The sequence below is a fragment of the Bos javanicus genome, chromosome 3 (genome assembly GCF_032452875.1).
Source record: "Bos javanicus breed banteng chromosome 3, ARS-OSU_banteng_1.0, whole genome shotgun sequence".
Taxonomy (NCBI): domain Eukaryota; kingdom Metazoa; phylum Chordata; class Mammalia; order Artiodactyla; family Bovidae; genus Bos; species Bos javanicus.
The window spans coordinates 25,178,962-25,198,159 of NC_083870.1; the positions used below are offsets into that span (position 1 = coordinate 25,178,962).

The following is a 19,198-nucleotide window of genomic DNA, read 5'->3' on the forward strand; positions in this document are numbered from 1 at the left end:
AATAACAGAATTATTGAAGTTTTTCTCAAATAAGATTAATAGACACTCTTTGTGTTTTGGATGCCATTTATAATCTTAATTATGTCAACATTTTGTGAAAGGATCCTCTCCAGTCTCTCATTCTCAAGCTCATCTTCACCATGCCATTCTTTTCTTTCCCCAACACTGATAAAGTCCTTTGAATGCTAAACCACTAAGTTCAGGACAAATAATTATATACTTTTGTGACTATGTTATTGAACACTATTATCCCAAGAGTCTAAATTTGCTGGCATACTAAATTATTTTCATATTAAAAATAAAAAAGAATTTCTGAATTTAAAACCTTGTTGTGATAACACATGGATTCTATAAAATAGGTATAGTCCACTCTGTTTTACATTTGAAGAATGTGATGTGCACAGAAATTAAGTAATTTGTCCAAACTTTTCATCAGTCAGGCAGACTGAGATGAAAAATCTCTCCCACATCAAACTCATCAAATTCCCCACTCCTCAAATACAGCAAGGGTGATTAAATATAGTCAAGAAATGAAAATCCCCAGTTTTCAGAAGGTATGAAAACATTTCTTAAAGAAAAGTCACAAATGCTGTGGGGCTCACAGGAAATTCACAAAGAAGGGAATGGAAGAGGAGAGTTTAAGAGTCTGGCTCAGGGAGGGAAAGAGCAACAGGGAAGTTTAGAATCCACTTAGAACCATAAGTAGAAAATATATGAGAACTGGAAACCCAGGCTTATATAGTAGGTGGGTATGAAGTTCATGGAACCATATGGTTAAAGTTACTCAAAATGAGAAATTAACTTGAAAACTGGAATGAGTCCAGGGAAATCATAGGGTTCCTGCAGAATAGTTTAGAGAAGCATTTCCACATCCCCAAACATACTGAACTCCAGTAGAAAGTATTTTGTGCCTGAAAATGATGTTAAAGTATAATTGTAAATCTCATTGTTAAATAAACTAGCATTCAGGAGAGACAGTAGACCCTACAAGAAAAGAAATCTGCACACCAAAAATGAGATAATTTAACAATCTAAAGGGAACTATAAATACATCTGAAATGGTCACAGATATTAAGGAATTGATGCAACATAAAGTAGAAACAGAATATTTTTAAAAGAAAGAAAAAATTAATATGAGAAATAAATCATTTTCTATAAATGGGAAATATAGTCATTGATATGAAAAGCTGAATATATGGCTTAAATAACAACTCTACTCTTTATCATGGTGCCTTGGAGGCTATCAGCCACTTCAGAATGAAGCTGAAGGTCTTTTTCCTGGCCACTGGCTGCCAGAAGCTCATTGAAGTGGATGATTAATGAAAACTTCGTACTTTCTACGAGAAGAATATGGACACAGAAGTTGCTGCTGATGTACTGGCTGAAGAATGGAAGGGTTATGTGGTCCAGATCAGTGATAGGAATGATAAGTAGGGTTTCCCCATGAAGCAGGGTGTCTTGACCCATGGCCGAGTTGCCTGCTGCTGAGTAAGCGGCATTCCTGTTACAGACCAAGGAGGACCAGAGAGAGAAAGTGCAAATCTGTACAGGGTTGCATTGTGGATGCCAATCTGAGTGTTCTCAATTTGGTATCATGAAAAAAGGGGAGAAGAATATTCCAGGACTCACTTATACTACAGTGCCTCATTGCCTTGATCCCAAAAGAGCTAGCAGAATCTGCAAGCTTTTCAATCTCTAAAGAAGATGAGGTCTGCCAGTATGTTGTGCGAAAGCCCCTAAAAAAAGAAGGTAAGAAACCTAGGACTAAAGCACCCAAGATTCAGTGTCTCATGACTCCAAGATTTCTGCAACACAAACGCAGGAGGAATTGCTCTTAAGAAACAGCGTACTAAGAAAAATGAAGAAGAGGCTGCAGAATATACTAAACTTTTGGCCAAGAGAATGAAGGAAGCCAAAGAAAAAGCAGGAACAGGTTGCTAAGAGACGGAGGCTGTCCTCTCTGATGGCTTCTACGTCTGAGTCCAGTCAAAAATGAGATGTTCTAAGAGTAACAAATAGATAAGTTCAGGCATTAAAAAAAAAAAAAAAAAAAAACTCTATACAGATAAAGATAAAAACCAGTGCTTTAGAAAGCAAATCTAAGGGCATCACACAGAAAATCAGGAGGGAAAAGATAATGGGATAGAGGAAATTAAGAGATAATGAAGAAAGAAGAATTGAAATTTTGTTTTGTTTTTTTTTCAAATTTCAGAAGGAAACAACAGAAAGAGTAAAGAGAAAACTTTGGAAAAGACAATGGATATAATTTTCCAGAACTAAAGAAAGATATGATTCCATAGACTGAAGAATCACAGAGTTTTGAACAGGATAAATAGCAATAAATCCACACCTAGCTAGGTGTAGAGCATTAAAACCCTCAAAAACCTACTAAACAACAGGTTACTTACAAAGGAACGGCAGTAGGAAGGTAGAATTCTCATCAACAGATGCCAGTTTAAAGTGGAATAAACATCTCAAAAGGGCTGAATTCTATAAGCAGCTAAAACATCCTTAAAGAGTGAGCACAGAAATTACATTTTCAGACATAAAAAGACTGCAGTTACAATTTCCATATCTGTGCTAAGAGAATTACAAAAGGATAAAACTTTAACAAGATGAAATGTAGTCTGGAAGAAAAGAATAGAAAAAACAAGATGTACAAGTAAGCAAAGAAATTGCTACACATGCTAAATATTTAGTACCTGTTTTAAAAATTATAATAACCAGTGGGGATTAAGTTTAAATCGATTTGGAACTAAAATTCTAGACAGTAATAATATGAAAGAGTTAAACTGTCCTAAAATTCTATTGTTTAAAAACACACATAAAGATATTGTCGTGAAGTCGTGAAGTCACTCAGTTGTGTCCGACTCTTTGTGACCCCATGGACTGTAGCCCACCAGACTCCTCCATCCATGAAATTTTCTAGGTAAGAGTACTGGAATGGGTTGCCATTTCCTTCTCCAGAGCATCTTCCCAACCCAGGGTTCGAACCCAGGTCTTCCGCACTGCAGGCAGACGCTTTACCGTCTGAGCCACCAGGGAATTTGGTTAACTTTAATTGTCCATGTTAAAAATGTAAAGATATGAATGTGTCAAGATGTATGTATCCGCTTTATTGTTGCTAGACATTCGATTGTTTCCAGTTTGGGACTGTTATGAATATTGCTTTGAACATTCTTATGCTTTGTGTGCACATAGGACAATATATGGCAGTGGAAATGAATAAAATACAACATTTCACAACAACATCAATTAATCTCACAAGAAAGAATATATACCCTGTCATCTCACTAAAAAAAAAAAAAAAAAACCTGCTAAAACTGGAAAAACTAATGTGTTGGTTTTTTTGAAGTTACGAGTGTTGACCTTTGAGGAGGAAGAAAGAGGAGTCGTGCTTTGGAGGGGCATCAAGGGGACTTCTAAGATATGAGGAATATTCTATTTCTTGATAATAGTTACTTGATATGACATGACTGTGTTCATTCTATACTTCATTTCATTGTACAATTATGACCTGGATTTTTCTGTATGTGTATTATAGTTCAGTAACAAGTAGTTTTTTTGTTGTTGTAAGTTTACCACCAAAATAATATAAATAAATTATGTAATTTTTCAACCCAGTAAAGGAAGAAAAAGAATTTAAAATATGTCAAAAACTAAAAGCAGAAAAGAAATAAAAATAGGATAGAAAAGACAAAATACTATGCCAGAAATAGTTCAAATACATCAAGAATCTTAAGAAATGTGAATGGAATTACATAGGTACTAAAAGACAACAATTATGAAATTGATTTTAAGAAACTAGCTGTTGTAAATATTGTTTATACATAGAATGGTTCAAAATGAAAGTTACTCATATATGTTTGTTTTCTATAGCTGCTGTGACAAATTACCACAAATTTAGCGACTTAGAGGAAAACTAATTTACTATCTAAAAGTTCTGTAGATTAAAAGTTCAACTTGGGACCTCACTAAAATCGAGGTGTAGGCAGGGCACCATTCTTTTCTGGAGGCTCCTTGTGTTTTCCAGCTTCTAGAGGCTATCTTCCTTGGGTCATGACCCTCCCTCTCCATCCTCAAAGACAGCAACACTGGTTGAGTCCTTCTTTTATCCCATCATTTAGACTCCTGCCATTACATATCTTTCTCTCTCTTCCTTTTCCTCCCACTTCTACTTTTAAGGACCACTGTGATTACGACTGAGCGACTTCACTTTCACTTTTCACTTTCATGTATTAGAGAAGAAAATGGCAACCCACTCCAGTGTTCTTGCCTGGAGAATCCCAGGGACAGGGGAGCTTGGTGGGCTGCTGTCTATGGGGTTGCACAGAGTCAGACACGACTGAAATGACTTAGCAGCAGCAGCAGCAGTGATTACATTACCCAGGAGAATCTCACTATTTTAGGGTCATCTAATTAGCAATCTTGAATCCATCTGCTCCCTTAATTCCTCTTTGACTTGTAATATAACATATTCACAGGCTCCAGGGTTTAGGACAGGGGCATCTTTGGGAGATCATTGTTCTTCCTACTACAGATATATTTGGCAGATAGTCACCAAAAAATAAAAAAGTACAGTGATAGTTATTAATACATGGCATAATAGTTTATAAATCAAAACATGTTAGTAGGGAAAAGGGAGAAGCTACATAATGATAAAATCTACCGAAAAGATTAACAATGTGATTGGTCCAATAAGAATTAAATCTAGGACTCGGACTCAAATTCTGTGTCTTCTAGTTTGGTATTCCTACCAACAAAAATTTCTAAAGAACACAGACCAATAGAAGGTGGTACTTGAAGCTCTCTGTGCAAGTACTGGTAAATTTCTTGCCCCAAATGAAAATAATAATTATGACCCAGACCACAGGGCTGTTGTATGAAATACCTTAAGGATTGAGGCACACTGCAGCTATCATATAAATGTTAAATAAAAATAATATTTCCTGTATCCTTACTAGGGTTGGGCAAATCCAGATGTATATTGTACTTTTCACATATTTCAAAATATTTTCAAATGTTTTGGTTTGGGTTCAATAAAAACCTCAAGTACATTTTGCCAAGTGCTTTTTCCATTAATTATTCAATCCATTTGTATTTCAAGGGAAATTCAGTCCACATGTTTCTAATTCATTTAGCACTAACTCATCAAAATATTGTTTCTCTCACTGCTATTTTCTGTCCAAGAGGCTTTTCAAGCCCTCTCCTCCTATTTTTTTTTTAATTTCTTAGAAACAAAAAGATACAGTTTTCCATGGGCACATCCTAGTAAACTACCAAAAGATTTACTAAACATTGCAACTAGAATTCTTTGCGTTTCCAAGTCCCCTGTCAGTCTACCCTGGTCCACGTCACCTCTCTCACCTATTCCCTGGTTTCCTTAACTTTTTCTTTCCTTTGATCAGGTTCTTCTTTGTTCTCATTGACCCTCCACAGATTTCAGATTTTCTATCATCGAAGTCCATAGGCCTCTAGACACCTTAATCCTCTTGGTGAACCCCTCCCTTTTAATGAAAACCTTCCAAGGCTGGGGCCAGTGAAATAATGGATTCAAACTGCCTTCCAAAATATCCCCATGGGATCTGTGGCAAACCTTAGAAATAGATACATTAAAAAAATCTGATCTTTTTGAGTGTATACTTTGTCTGTGTGTGTGATATCTTATGTGCAATTAATGTTGTCTTAAAGGTACCTAAAGGGTGAGGAACTTGATACTATGTTCATTGTGAGTGATCCAAAAACAGCAAGAGCTGTGCTGAAGTGTCAGTTCCCAAATCACTTGTGGAGCCCTCTTACCAAAAAGATTTAACCTGAATCTAAGCATAAGAACACTGCGGAGCATTCTACAAGACAACTTCTCTGGACTCTTCAAATATGTTAATGTTATGAAAGACAAATCAAAGCTATCAGGAAACTCTTCTTCTAGATGTAAGGAAATTAAAGAGACATTACAACTAAATGCAGACTGTTACAGTCGATTGAATTCTGGAATTGAGAAAAATATAGGGACATTCTGAGACAGTTGCAGAAATTTCAGAATGTTGCATTTCTTGAGTGTGGGAGTGATGTCATGGTTATATAGAAGGGTTCATATTCATATGCGTATACACACATTTGTATATATATGAAGAGAGAGTAAATATGGCAAAATGTTATACTTGATAAATCTGTATACACCTACCCACACACACAAACACCCACATACACAATTATACATATTCACACTCACCTGCACACACTCATACACACCCAGATACCCACACACAGAGGAAATATGTAGGAGACTCTTCTCTGCAAATTTGTCCATCTCAATCCAGAAATCCTTTTTTAAAAAGCCCTCCTTTTAAAAAAAATGAAGTATTGTTGATTTATAATATTGTGTTCGTTTCAGGTAGACAACACAGTAATTCAATTATATATACATAGTTTTTCAGATCCTTCTCCATTATTATAAGACATCAAATATAGTTCCTTGTGCTATGCAGTAAATCCTGTTGTTTATTTGTTTTATATATACTGGTGTGTGTCTGTTAATTGGCCTTTCCTGGTGACTCAGTGGATAAAGAATCTACCTGCCAATGTAGGAGATGTAGGAGACGTGAGTTGCATACTCCTAACCATAAGTTTGTTTTCTATTTATGTCTATAAGTCTCTTTTATAAGTAAATTCATTTGTATTAATTTTTAGAGTCCACATATAAGCACTATCATATAATATTTGTCTTTTTTCCATCTGACCTACTTCCTTAGTATGATATTCTCTAGGTTCTTCTATGTTGCTGCAAATTACATTATTGCATTCTTTTTATGGCTGAGTAATATTCCATTGTGTGTATTTGTGTATATGATATCTTCTTTATTCATTCATCTGTTGATAGACACTAAGATTGTTTCCATGTCCTAGTTACTGTAAATAGTACAGCTATGAAAATTTGGGTGCATGTGTCTTTTCAAATTAGACCTTTCATATTTTCCAGATATATGCACAGCAGTGGGATTGCTAAATCGTATGATGACTTTTATTTTAGTTTTTAAGGAACCTCCACACTGTTATCCATAGTGGCTGTACCAATTTCCATTCTCACCAACAGTGTAGGAGAGTTCCCTTTTCTCCATACCCTCCTGAAAATTTATTGTTTGTAGACTTTTTGATGATGGCCATTTTAACCAATGTGAGATGATACCTCATTGTGGTTTTGACTGGCATTTCTCTAATAAATAGCAATGTTGAACATCTTTTTTTCATATGTCTATTGACCATCTTCTATATATCTTCTTTGGAGAAATGTCTGTTTAGTCTTCTGCCCACTTTTTGATTGTGTGTGCTTTTTTTAAATTGAGTTGTATGAGCTGTTTCGGAGAAGGCAATGGCACCCCACTCCAGTACTCTTGCCTGGGAAATCCCATGGACGGAGGAGCCTGGTGGGCTGCAGTCCATGGGGTCGCTAAAAGTCAGACACGACTGAGCGACTTCACTTTCACTTTTCACTTTCATGCCTTGGAGAAGGAAATGGCAACCCACTCCAGTGTTCTTGCCTGGAGAATCCCAGGGACGGGCGAGCCTGGTGGGCCGCCGTCTTTAGGGTCGCACAGAGTCGGACACAACTGAAGCGACTTAGCAGCAGCAGCAGCAGCAGCAGCAGCAGCATGAGCTGTTTATATATTTTGGAAATTAACCCCTTGTCAGTTGCGTCATTTGTAAATATTTCCTTCCAATCCATTGGTTATCTTTTCATTTTGTTTATGGTTTCCTTTGCTATGCAAAAACATTTAAGTTTGGTTAGTTCCCATTTGTTTATTCTTGTTTGCTTTTTTTAAATTAATTTATTTTAATTGAAAGAATAATTGCTTTGCAGTATTGTGTTGGTTTCTGCCAAACAGCAACATGAAGCAGCCATAGGTATACATATGTAAACATTTAGATCTTTGATGTTGACTGTTTTACCAATTATGCCAAGTTTAATATGTGTAAATGTTAGTTATTGATAATAGTATTGCTGTGTGTATGCGTAGGCATTGTAAAGCAGGAATTCTCAATAGTTAATGGAGTGATGGGCTCTCAGAAGAATAAGGATCACCTAAAAATGTGTGTACCTGCATTTTTCAATAGAGTACACATAATTTTGATCACATGTACAAAGGAAACTATGAGATTTTTAACTGCTTAAAGAATCATCTAATTGAGTATTTTGTTCATGAAGAGAAACCTCAGATAAACCTCTAATTTGTAATTTCTAATAATGCCTGTGGCACTTTATGCCAAGAAATACACAGTAGCTAGTAGCTATTTACAAGAAATCCATCAGTAAAATTGAAGTCTCTTCACCAGCTACACATACTAGCTGTCAGTATGCATAGAGACTCCTCTTTGAGAAGCTCAACCCATTGGTAAGATACCTAATCACTTTACGAGCTAGAAAAAGGAAAGAAAGACAGTGGAAAGTTAAGTGGCCAAACAGTGGCTGGGCTTGTACATTTTAAAGATTGCAGCATGCAGCCCCCCAGAGTATGAAAGGAGAACTGACTGTGCCTTCCAATTAGAACGGAATTAATCTCAGCAATGTGACTTTTGTTTTGGAAGGGGATTTGGGACATCACTGGTTTATGGGACACAATTGTACACCAGGTGGTCCTAGTTAGGTGAGAGGCTTTATGTAAAAATAATCCTTCTTTGGCCTTATTCAACATAATAAAACCACTAAGACGTTTTCCCATATGAAGTATTTCTACAGGCACATTCAAAATGTTAATCCCCATTTTTATATGCATTTTTCATGACTCCTAAGAAGTTAACCAGGTTGGGAAATTTGCAAAAACTGATCCCTTGACAAACTCATGGGATGCTTTTATCATCACAAATTTGTTTGTTTTCATGTGAGCCCAAAGTCCTTTAATAACATCCCTCACTGTGTCATCACAAATAGGGTCAAATATTGTTATCCTAACCTTACAAATGAAGGCAAGGGTCTCACGTTGACTTTTAAAGGCTATCAAGTTCTGAGTACTGTACCTTTATTCACCTGGGATAAACCATCCAGAATTTTATCCATGCTGAAAATTCTTTATAATACAAATTTCTGTTAATGAAAGTAAATAACAGACATTTTTATGCTACAAATACAAAATCATACAATACATATTATATGTAAAGGTGTATATGTGAATACATCTATAATACTTAACATTTGGAGCAATCATCTGAGGTCCTGAGCATTTCTGAAGTGTCTGCAGAATCTTCACTAACAGATGAAAGCTGAGCTCAGGAGAGTTTAATTTTCACAGAGTTTGGTGCAGGGAAAAATTTCAGACTGGATTTGAATTCCAAAGTCACCTTTATTATTTATGTAACCTTCAGAAAAGTTATTTGGTCTCTCTGAGCTTTATCTGTTCCCTTATTGGGCTTTTATGAAGACCAAGAGGTACATCTTTTGATTGCTCTCATGCAATTTGATTATTCAATTAATGCTTTTTCTCAGTGCCTCATGGTAGAGTTCACCTACATCTTGGCCATTTAAAATAGAAATATATACTTTCTTCTCTATTTCAAGTGCCAGTCATCTGTATGAGTATATATGGATATTTTAGGCACAGCAAAAAGAATGAAACTACAGCTTTTGTCCATGTCCTATACCACATTAGTAAAAGTGTCAGGAAACAGTACATATGATTAATGCTGCTGAAATAGGCAGGAAATTATTCAGGTGGATTCAATCAACTCAGCCAAACATATAGGTAGCTTATTAAAATTTAGACAAAAGTCTACAGGCACTTAATACATAACGATGACTCTAGACCTAAATTAAGAGTGCTCCCCACCCCCAAGCACCCCAGCCCCTACAACTTACTGCCTAGAAGCAGCCACTCCTCTTACAGCTGAGTTATTGAGCTGATTTTCAGCTTTTTCCCCTTCTCTGAAAGTCAGACATGTGACCTTCCTAAGCCCTAACCCAAAGCCCTTGCTGAGACGCTGCGCCGTGGAGTTTGCCCTTGAAGCTGTCTCTTTCCAAAGCAAACCAACGGGAGATTGACAACACTGCTGTCTCAACTACCCCTCAAACCTGTGAGCTCTGCCACACTGCCCGGGATTTTGAAGAAAAAGTGACACAGTATGGACTTAACGGGGATGTAAAGAGAGAGTTTTCTAGACACAAGATCCCACATCTGACTCACTACAGTGAAACTACATTCTGGATATTTAAAGCAGTCTTTGAGATAACACAGTTAAAGTGCTTTTTCAGAGTTAAATTTCCTTGGTTACCATTATGCAGCAATAGGTATGGCCTCTTCCCCTCCCGCTCTATGGGATCACTTCACCTAGGTTTAAGAAAGACAGGTCTCCTCTCCTGGCCAACCCTAGTCTGAAATTCCCTTAATTACCACAAAGGGGTTCACTGCTTTTAAAATTAGCTCAGAAAGAAAGCTCAATGTGGCACTAAAAGCTCTGTCTCAAGTCCCAGTTCTGGGCTTCACCCGCCATAGGGCCTTAATAATAATAATAATAATACAATGACCTGTCTGTGGAAAGCACCTCCTGTTCAAAGAGTAACAAATTATGTTTGTGGCAGATGGGACTTTTGAGAACTGCAGAGACTATAAAGATTTTAAATAGAAATTTAAATCCAGGAATAGTGGCAGCATTAGTGGTCACACCCATCGTAGATCGAATGATCCATCTACTGTGGATTCTGTGTAACAGCACAGCCTGGTGGTATGGGTAAGTGTAATGGAGTTCTAGCCCTAGTTCTTGTATTTACCAGCTGGGTGCTCTTGGGCAAGTTATTGGAACACCCTAGGTCTCTATTCCTCTCATCTGTGAAATGAGGGGATCACACTAGATCAGTGTTTCCCAGAGTGTGTTCCTTGGAGCATTCTATACGTTTTGCTCCCCACTGATTCCCACCTCCACAAAAATGAATAATCTGCAATGAAATCCATTCAAAAACCATCTTTATTATACAAATTTATACTATAAACATCCCAAAGGGATGTTTACTTTTTAGCGTTTTCCAAAATTATTTTCCCACAGTATTATTTTCTGAACAAGAAAGAAAACAGTACTTTAGCAACATACCTGTATCTAGAGTGAGACCTTTTTAAACTGGGTTTATTATGGTATTCACTGGTTGCCAGGTATACTGAAAGCAGAAAATGGGTCGTTTCAGCTGATTGCATTAGTTATTTTCACCTCACTTAATAGCCAGTTCTATTCCTCCAAGCTGCCATTTGGCTTCAGAGGTCTTCCTGAGTCATTCACCAATTGTCTCAGTTAAAAATAGGACCTTGTCATGTGGGCGAGATCACCAACAACAGCAAGCATGACCTTATTTAACGTTGCACACTTGCCCCAGATGCTTCTTTCTCCTGGATGTCTTTGAAAAGCCTACCCAGATCTAGATACTAATCCAGATAATGCATATGTCTCATGTTCAAGTAAGGAAGGAAAAGACCTTGCAACAGAGAAAACAAAAAAATTTTTAAAAATGTAATGACCTCTCCTGATACAAGCTCTGAGGAGGATAAATAAGGTTGTTTGGGGGAATTTTTTCCTGTTAATTTGTTTTTTGCTTTGTTTTGATTTTTAAACTCAGATGGGTATAACAAAACCAGATGCCATTCTTCATAAAATAGTGTGGTGGTCCCTGAGGGATGGAGGGAGGGAAATTGTACTCTGCTGACTTATCTAGATACTTGCCTCAATTTACTGCTGGCTCACTGGGGGACTGTGATCAAATCTCCTATTTTTTTGTGAATATGTAAATATATTTAATTTTAAAGAATGAAAGTACTACAAACACTTGTACATTTTAGGAAAGAGAAGAAAGAATAACCCATAATCCCACCATCTGAACACTGGTAATATTTTTGTGTACATCTCCAGTCTGTTATAAACATGCTTCTTATTTATGTACTTGTAATTCTAATGCATAAAATTTTTTTCATTTAACTTATTTCATTTACATTGTATCATAAGCTTTTTCTCATGATGATATATACCAAAGGTCACATCATTTTTTAATGACTACCTAAAATTTCATCAATTTATTTACTTTACTATTCCTTTATTGTAGGACTTTTAGTTACTTCACATTTATAAATTACTCTGCAATAAGCATCTTTGTGCAATTATCTTTTTTTAGAACTTCGGATAACTTTTAAGGTATATTTACAGGGCATGAAATTACTGAGTCAAATGAAATGATTTATTTAGGGATCTTGATATAAATTCTAAACTGCTCTTCAAAACGTTTGGGTCATTGTGATCTCATCACAGTGTTAATAGCTTGGTTCTTAACATTAAAAAAAATATATATTTTTACTAACTTAAAAGTATCTCTATTTTCATTCAGATTTCTTTAATTACTAATGAAGGATATACTAACTTTGGAGATCAGATTGTAGTCCTCTCACTGAAAAGAATGCAGTTCTATAAGAATACCTGCCTGCCCCTTAACAATATTTTAATAATTTGCAAGTTGGTAGACTCAATGCTCTAACCCTCAGGTCAAAGTCAGGCCTCAAGTTACAGGGCAATCAATCAAGGAAAGTGCTGCTCTAGGCTTCCAGCCCTGCCCCCTGCCTGAACAGAAGCTGAAATTGCTCTTTACAAAGATTGCCCTGGGTTCCAGCTAGGCATTTTGCAGCTATTATTTCCCTAAAGTTGAGTGTCTCTCTCTGCCCTCATTATAACACTTCAGTTCTGTGTGCTAAATATTCATGGGACCTCTTTTGGGGGCTCAATAATGTGATAGGTTCCTATAGACTCCAAAATGACTAAGAAACAGGCTTGCTGAGCAAGTTTAAATTTAGCACAGTGGGACTGGAACCTGGCTGACCATAGAGTCATCTGGGAAGCCTTCAGAAAAAGAAGTTTCCTGGATTCACCTCAGACCTACAAAATCAGAGGTTTCAGGTTTCTGTATTTCTAATAAGCCACCTGGGATAAGCCAGGCTCAGTTTCCAGTGGCCTAGAGTTTGCTTCTTAGTAGTGTTCTCAAGCAGAGAAGGCAATGGCACCCCACTCCAGTACTCTTGCCTGGAAAATCCCATGGATGGAGGAGCCTGGTAGGCGGCAGACCATGGGGTCGCACAGAGTTGGACACGACTGAGCGACTTCACTTTCACTTTTCACTTTCATGCATTGGAGAAGGAAATGGCAACCCACTCCAATGTTCTTGCCTGGAAAATCCCAGGGACGAGGAAGCCTGGTGGGCTGCTGTCTATGGGGTCACACAGAGTCGGACATGACTGAAGTGACTTAGCAGCAGCAGTGTTCTCAAAATGACAAAGTTTTTTTATTTTTAAGAATTTTTTTTTGACCACTTATAAGAGGATTTATTTTATTTTGTGTGTGTGTGTTTTAACTTTATTTTATTTTTTAACTTTACAATATTGTATTGGTTTTGCCATATATCAAAATGAGTCTGCCACAGGTATACATGTGTTCCCCATCCTGAACCCTCCACCCTCCTCCCTCCCCATACCATCCCTCTGGGTCATCCCTGTGCACCAGCCCCAAGCATCCAGTATCGAGCATCGAACCTGGACTGGCAACTCGTTTCATATATGATATTATACATGTTTCAATGCCATTCTCCCAAATCACCCCACCCTCTCCCTCTCCCACAGAGTCCAAAAGACTGTTCTATACAACAGTGTCTCTTTTTTTCAAAGTAAGAACATGAACACGCGATTGTCTATGGGAAGATACTCGAAGTGAAGAAGGAGGAAATCAGCATAACTGTGGGGAAATAATTGACCCCATCAGAACAAAGAGCAAATTGCACAAAGCCTACGGACTCTTACTTTGAAAGTCAGCCCTTTCAAGCCACAGGTGATGTTTCATGTTTTGCTTTAGTAAAAAGAGCCTCTGGCTTACCTTTTGGCTGTTATTAGAATTCCCTGCCTTTAGTTTTCTTCTCACCACCTACAGTCCAGCCTCCAGGTCACTAGAGTAATCCCCTAAAGCACAGGCAGGCTCCCCATTGTCAACCAAGTAACACCTACCCTTCTTCACCTGACAATCTGGGTCCTTCATCAGCTCTTCAGATCACCTTTCTATCCCCAGTAATGAAATCGGTTGGAGTGCTATTGGGTAAGTTTGCCAAACCGTGCACCCTGTATTCCAGCCCCTCAGTCTAAGTCTCAATCTCTAAAGGTGCTCAGTGTGCCGTCATCCCGTTCCACACCGTCAGTAATACCATCCCTGCCCCCTGGAATGCCCTCTCCCCACATCTAAGTCCAGCTCAAATCTTACATCTCTCCAGAATCAAGTACTTGTATGCCATACCCCTTTAATTTCACCTGCCACTGTTAGCTATCCTTTATGAAATATTCAGTCTACCAGATGTTGATGCACTCTACTAGAAGCTTCACTGATATACTAGGTTAGGTATGCTCATTTGTCAGATAAGGCAAATAAAGTTGAGAGAAATTAAACACAGTATATAGGTTACCTAGCTAACAAGGGACAGAACATGGCACCAAAACCAAATCTAATCACAAAGCCTAAACTGTATTTCCTGTTTGATACCTCAATCTCCTGAGACCTCCCATTGCTTGTTATTTATTTGAGAATCATCATTTTCTGCCTTGTGTTAGAGCTAATTCTAAATGATTTGGGCTCCATCTCTGGGGAGCAATTTCTCAATGGCAGGGATCCTAACAGGTGATTAGTGCTTAGTATTCCCTAGAATGCTTCAGTTGTGCCTTTCACTAAATTCTTAGTGACTGTATGTAAAAACCAAATGAATATAGTTGTAGTTTTACTGAGAATTTTTGCTATGAAATAGACTAATTTTCCATAGAACGTATTATTACATATCTAATTTAGTACACTGACTCAGACATTCTAGATAAGTTTGCCCTTAAAATATACAAAGCAGGAAGGCAAAGTCTGACATGAGAGTCAGCTTGCAAAGGGTTGTTTGCCTTATCCCTCAACATTATAAAAGGTCCCAGTGGATTAGCACTTAAAATGTTTTGCATTTAAAGCACTCTAATACTTTTTAAAAAGAGGCCTTGGCTATGATACCACATGGTTAAAAGATAGGAAAATAACTATGTAAACCACATGTGAATATTAACTGCTATGAACACTGGAATGAAATTTGACAGAATAAATTATGTTCTCGCTCCCAAATTAAGGACCCATATCTCATCTTCTGCAGCTCAAATATGCCTTGAAGATGCAAGATGCTAGAATCCCAGGGCATTTCAGGGTCGTCTCATTCTCAGAACAGCCCCTTATCCTGTATTCTACCAAGTGCAGTGCTTTCAGATGCTTTAACATTTTGTGTCATATGTTTCTGAATCATAAACATTGCTTTTGTAACAAAATGACTAAGAGGGTCTGTTTTTTAAAAATAGGTTCGATGCACGATACTGGATGCTTGGGGCTAGTGCACTGGGACGACCCAGAGGGATGGTATGGGGAGGGAGGAGGGAGGAGGGTTCAGGATGGGGAACACATGTATACCTGTGGTGGATTCATTTTGATATTTGGCAAAACTAATACAATTATGTAAAATTTAAAAATAAAATAAAATAAAAAAAATCCAGTTCTCAGAGTCAAAGAAAATTCCATCAGGGCAAGGGTTTCTGATGAAGGGAATACTGTTGGGGCCAAGAAGGGGTTAACCCTGAGTCATTCTCCCCCCCACCTCTTCTCTCAGCCTCCCAGATACCATACAGCTGTTGAAAAGTATCTGTCAACAAAACTATTACTGTCTTTCCTGGGATCAACACCATGTCCTGGACCCTCAAGGTCAGCAGAGCTGCCTTCAGAGCTAGGAGAGGCGACAAGCAGAAAGCTTGCAAAACCGGTGAAACCCCAAGCGACACTGGCAGGTGGAGGGTTTTCCCCAACTGCTGTGAATTCTAGAGGGAAAGGTAGAGCTTACAGGGCAGAGGCTGCCCAACAAGATCAAGACATATTTTCACACCCTAAAAACTCTTTCTGGAACAGCCAAAGTCCTTCATCTCCCTTTCTCCCTTCTCGTCCCTCCTCATGCTTCCATTCACTGTAAGGAAAGTGGGTTGTTACCCGAAGCAAATGACTAGACACAGTGTAATAAAATATTGACTAATGATTTGAAAATAACTACTATATGCTGCTGTGTTAAGCCCCTTTTCTATATCGCCTTCACGAAAAATACCCTGCCAGATAGATATCTGCCTTTTTATAGTTGATAAATCAAGTTAGGGGAGGTTAAGTAGCTCACTTAAAATTGTTGAACTAATAGATGGTGGAGGCAGAGTTTGAACCAAATTCTAACTTTTAAGTCTGTGTATAATGAATGATGTGTCTCCTGCAGGTAAAGAGACTGTCCTAGAGAGGATCTAATACAGGGTCTAATACAGTCTCAATCTCCTGGGACTTCTCATGTGATAGTTTATATTGCCAGAAAGTCATCAGCAGCAGTCATGGTGTGACCTCTGGTGGGATATAAATTATACAGTGTTTCTGAAAGACACTATCTTTATAGACATAAAAACCCTGAAAAATGTGACACACTTTGACTCCACAATTTGAATAAATAAGCATATTCACAAAAATATAGACAGAGGTATTCATTGATGCTACCAATAATATCAAAAATTAGGGGAAAACTCTTCTGTTAAAAATCAGGATCTTAGTTAAATTATGAAATACATTGGAATACTATAAGTCCATTAAAAATAAAATTGTGGAATAAATATACATGGAAATACATTCATGATTAAAATGTTTGAAAATAACATTTAAATGTGATTCTATTTAAATGCATATGTGTATATTCTATCTTTACATTAAAATTACATGCCAAGCTAAGAGCAAAAACTGGGTGGGTGTAGAGTTTATGACTATAGAATCATAAAATCTTGTGGTGGTAAGGACTCTTAGATGTGTTTTATTCCAGAAGTGCCTATCCCAACATGGCTGACAGATAATACCCAGCATCTGATCCTGGGCTTCCACTGTCAGGGAACTCATTAACACCTCCTTTGCTCAGTTTCGATGAATGTTTGTATAGCATGTAGAGTTTAAAAAAGCTTCTGTCTGCATAGCACAGACCTATGTCATCTTGGGTTAGCAGAAACAAGAGAGGGCAACTATGACCCTTGGAAATAAATGATTAGCTGCTATGAAGCCATTTTATTCCATAATTTCTCTTCAGGGGAAAGATGTTATATAAATCCAACTACGTAAAGCTTATAAAATAGTTTGAGCTTTTCCTAATCACCGGCAATAACAGCTCCATTATCTCTAACCAGCATCAGAATCTGTAACAAGTTCTGGTAAAATGCCCCCAAAAGGTTTTATTTGTTTATGTTAGTGGTACTTGTGGAAAATTCCGCCAGTGAAAGCCAGGCTCCACAGGAGAAATCGAGTGCAAAAATGAGAAACTTACTGTATTGTATGTAAAACCAAGAGCTAAGCTAGGTCCTCAGGGTATGTTTGAATGTTCATGAATTTTCTAACTTGTGTTCTTGGCTTATGTTCTATGCATCACCTAACTCTGTAACAGAGTGTTAGCCAGGGTCAAGAGGTTTTTCTGAAACTGGACATCCACGTGATGAGATAGAGAATTATTTAATTTGGAATAGCAAGTTAGCCCTAGAAAGAGTGTGTATATGTGTGTGCGTGTGTGTGTGTCTGTGTGTCTGTGTGTGTGTGTGTGTGTGTGTGTGTGCTGAAGGGTATGGGTACATGTAACTCGAGTGAGTAAACTCATCCATTTACTCATCTATCCATCTCTGTTCCAGGCCTTTAACTGAACTCTGACCAACAGTTCCTTACCGCATGGAGGTCGCAATATAGCCTAATAACTGCCATGATAGCAAAGGCCTGAAAGATGGAATGATACACGAGGGAGAAAAGAGTGGGCTGGTGTGAGTATTCCAGAAAGAAGCAAGAGTGTGTGTAAAGAATTAGTAACCTGAAGTAATATTTGAATAGCCAGAAGTTTAGTCTTACTTCAGAGGAAGAAATTAGCCACCTAAGAAAAGATCAGATCATGAAATTTCTTTTAGGCCAAGCTTCATGTCTAGATTTTATGTTCAAAGAAGAATTACCTAAAAAACAGTACTGTATAGCACAATGGTTAAGAGCCTTAACTTTATTTTTTAAATAAAATAACCATTGCTTTAAATTAGTCAGTCCTATACCCTAGCAATGCATGGTTGAAGAGCCTCAATTTTATTATAAAATTGATTTTGTTTTATTATAAAATTGATCCCTGCATTTGAAAACTATCTCTGCCTTTCCTCTTATCTTGAGCCATATGAAAGTGCCAATATTCAAGTACGCTTGACCTTCAAAAATGGCAGTTTCATATGGTTCAACCTAATAAAAAATAGAAGAATTGATTCTCATCTCCGAAGTCTTACTGAGGTCCCATTCATTACCACAGGAAGTGGGACAGCCCATCGGGAGTCTAACCAAAGGCCCGGCAGTTCTGCTGACTCCTGTGAGGAATGACACCTAACGTAGCTGGCACACCAGGCAGGCTGTACCCAAGGAAGGCACTGATCTTCAGCTTGCACTCGCTGTCCTCAAACCCATCTCCCCTGCAGGGCCTGGCCCTGTTTCTCCTTTCCCTGGTTTTGGTCAGAAAATGTGTCATCAGGGCCTGCTGCTTGCATCATCCCTCAGCTGTCTGACGATGTAGAGGAATTCCTGGCAAACCAAGCCCTGTGCACCCACAGGCCTCTCCGCTCTTCCTCTTGCTCATTTGCTCCCTTTCTTTGGCTCGGGAATCTGCCTCCTCTGGTAAGGCAGGGATGAGCCTTCTGAATTGTGTTTATTTGTTGGCACTCGGGTGTGAAAGCACACCCCGTCAACTGCATATTAATCTTGTCAGCAGTTTGTATCTATTTTCCTCTGCCCTGCTCCCCTGGCCTAATTTACGGCTTTCCTTTCCATGGCCTCCTATTGTCACAGTGACAGGGAGCTCTCTGTTATGGGTGCTCAGGCCTCAGACAGGAGCAAGACCTGTCCTTATAAGAGTGATACAAAGTCTCGCGATTTGTGTGGCAGGGATAAATTTAGACCAGGCCTTTCCTCATTTATTGACATCCTACCACATGCTCTGGCTGTGCTTAGAGGAGAATCAGCAAAGAGGAGAACTAGGAAAGCTAGATCCCAGCTTCCAGTGGAGAAGGCACAGGGGTGGCAGGCAGACATTACGGCCAGCATGTATATTTTAATTGCTCAA

General features: G+C 38.1%; 1 pseudogene; it reads left to right on the top strand.

Annotated features, from left to right (window-relative positions):
• The first annotated feature begins 1,257 nt into the window (after window positions 1-1,257).
• Window positions 1,258-1,996, top strand: LOC133245303 (small ribosomal subunit protein eS6-like; annotated as a pseudogene).
• The last annotated feature ends 17,202 nt before the right edge of the window (window positions 1,997-19,198 follow it).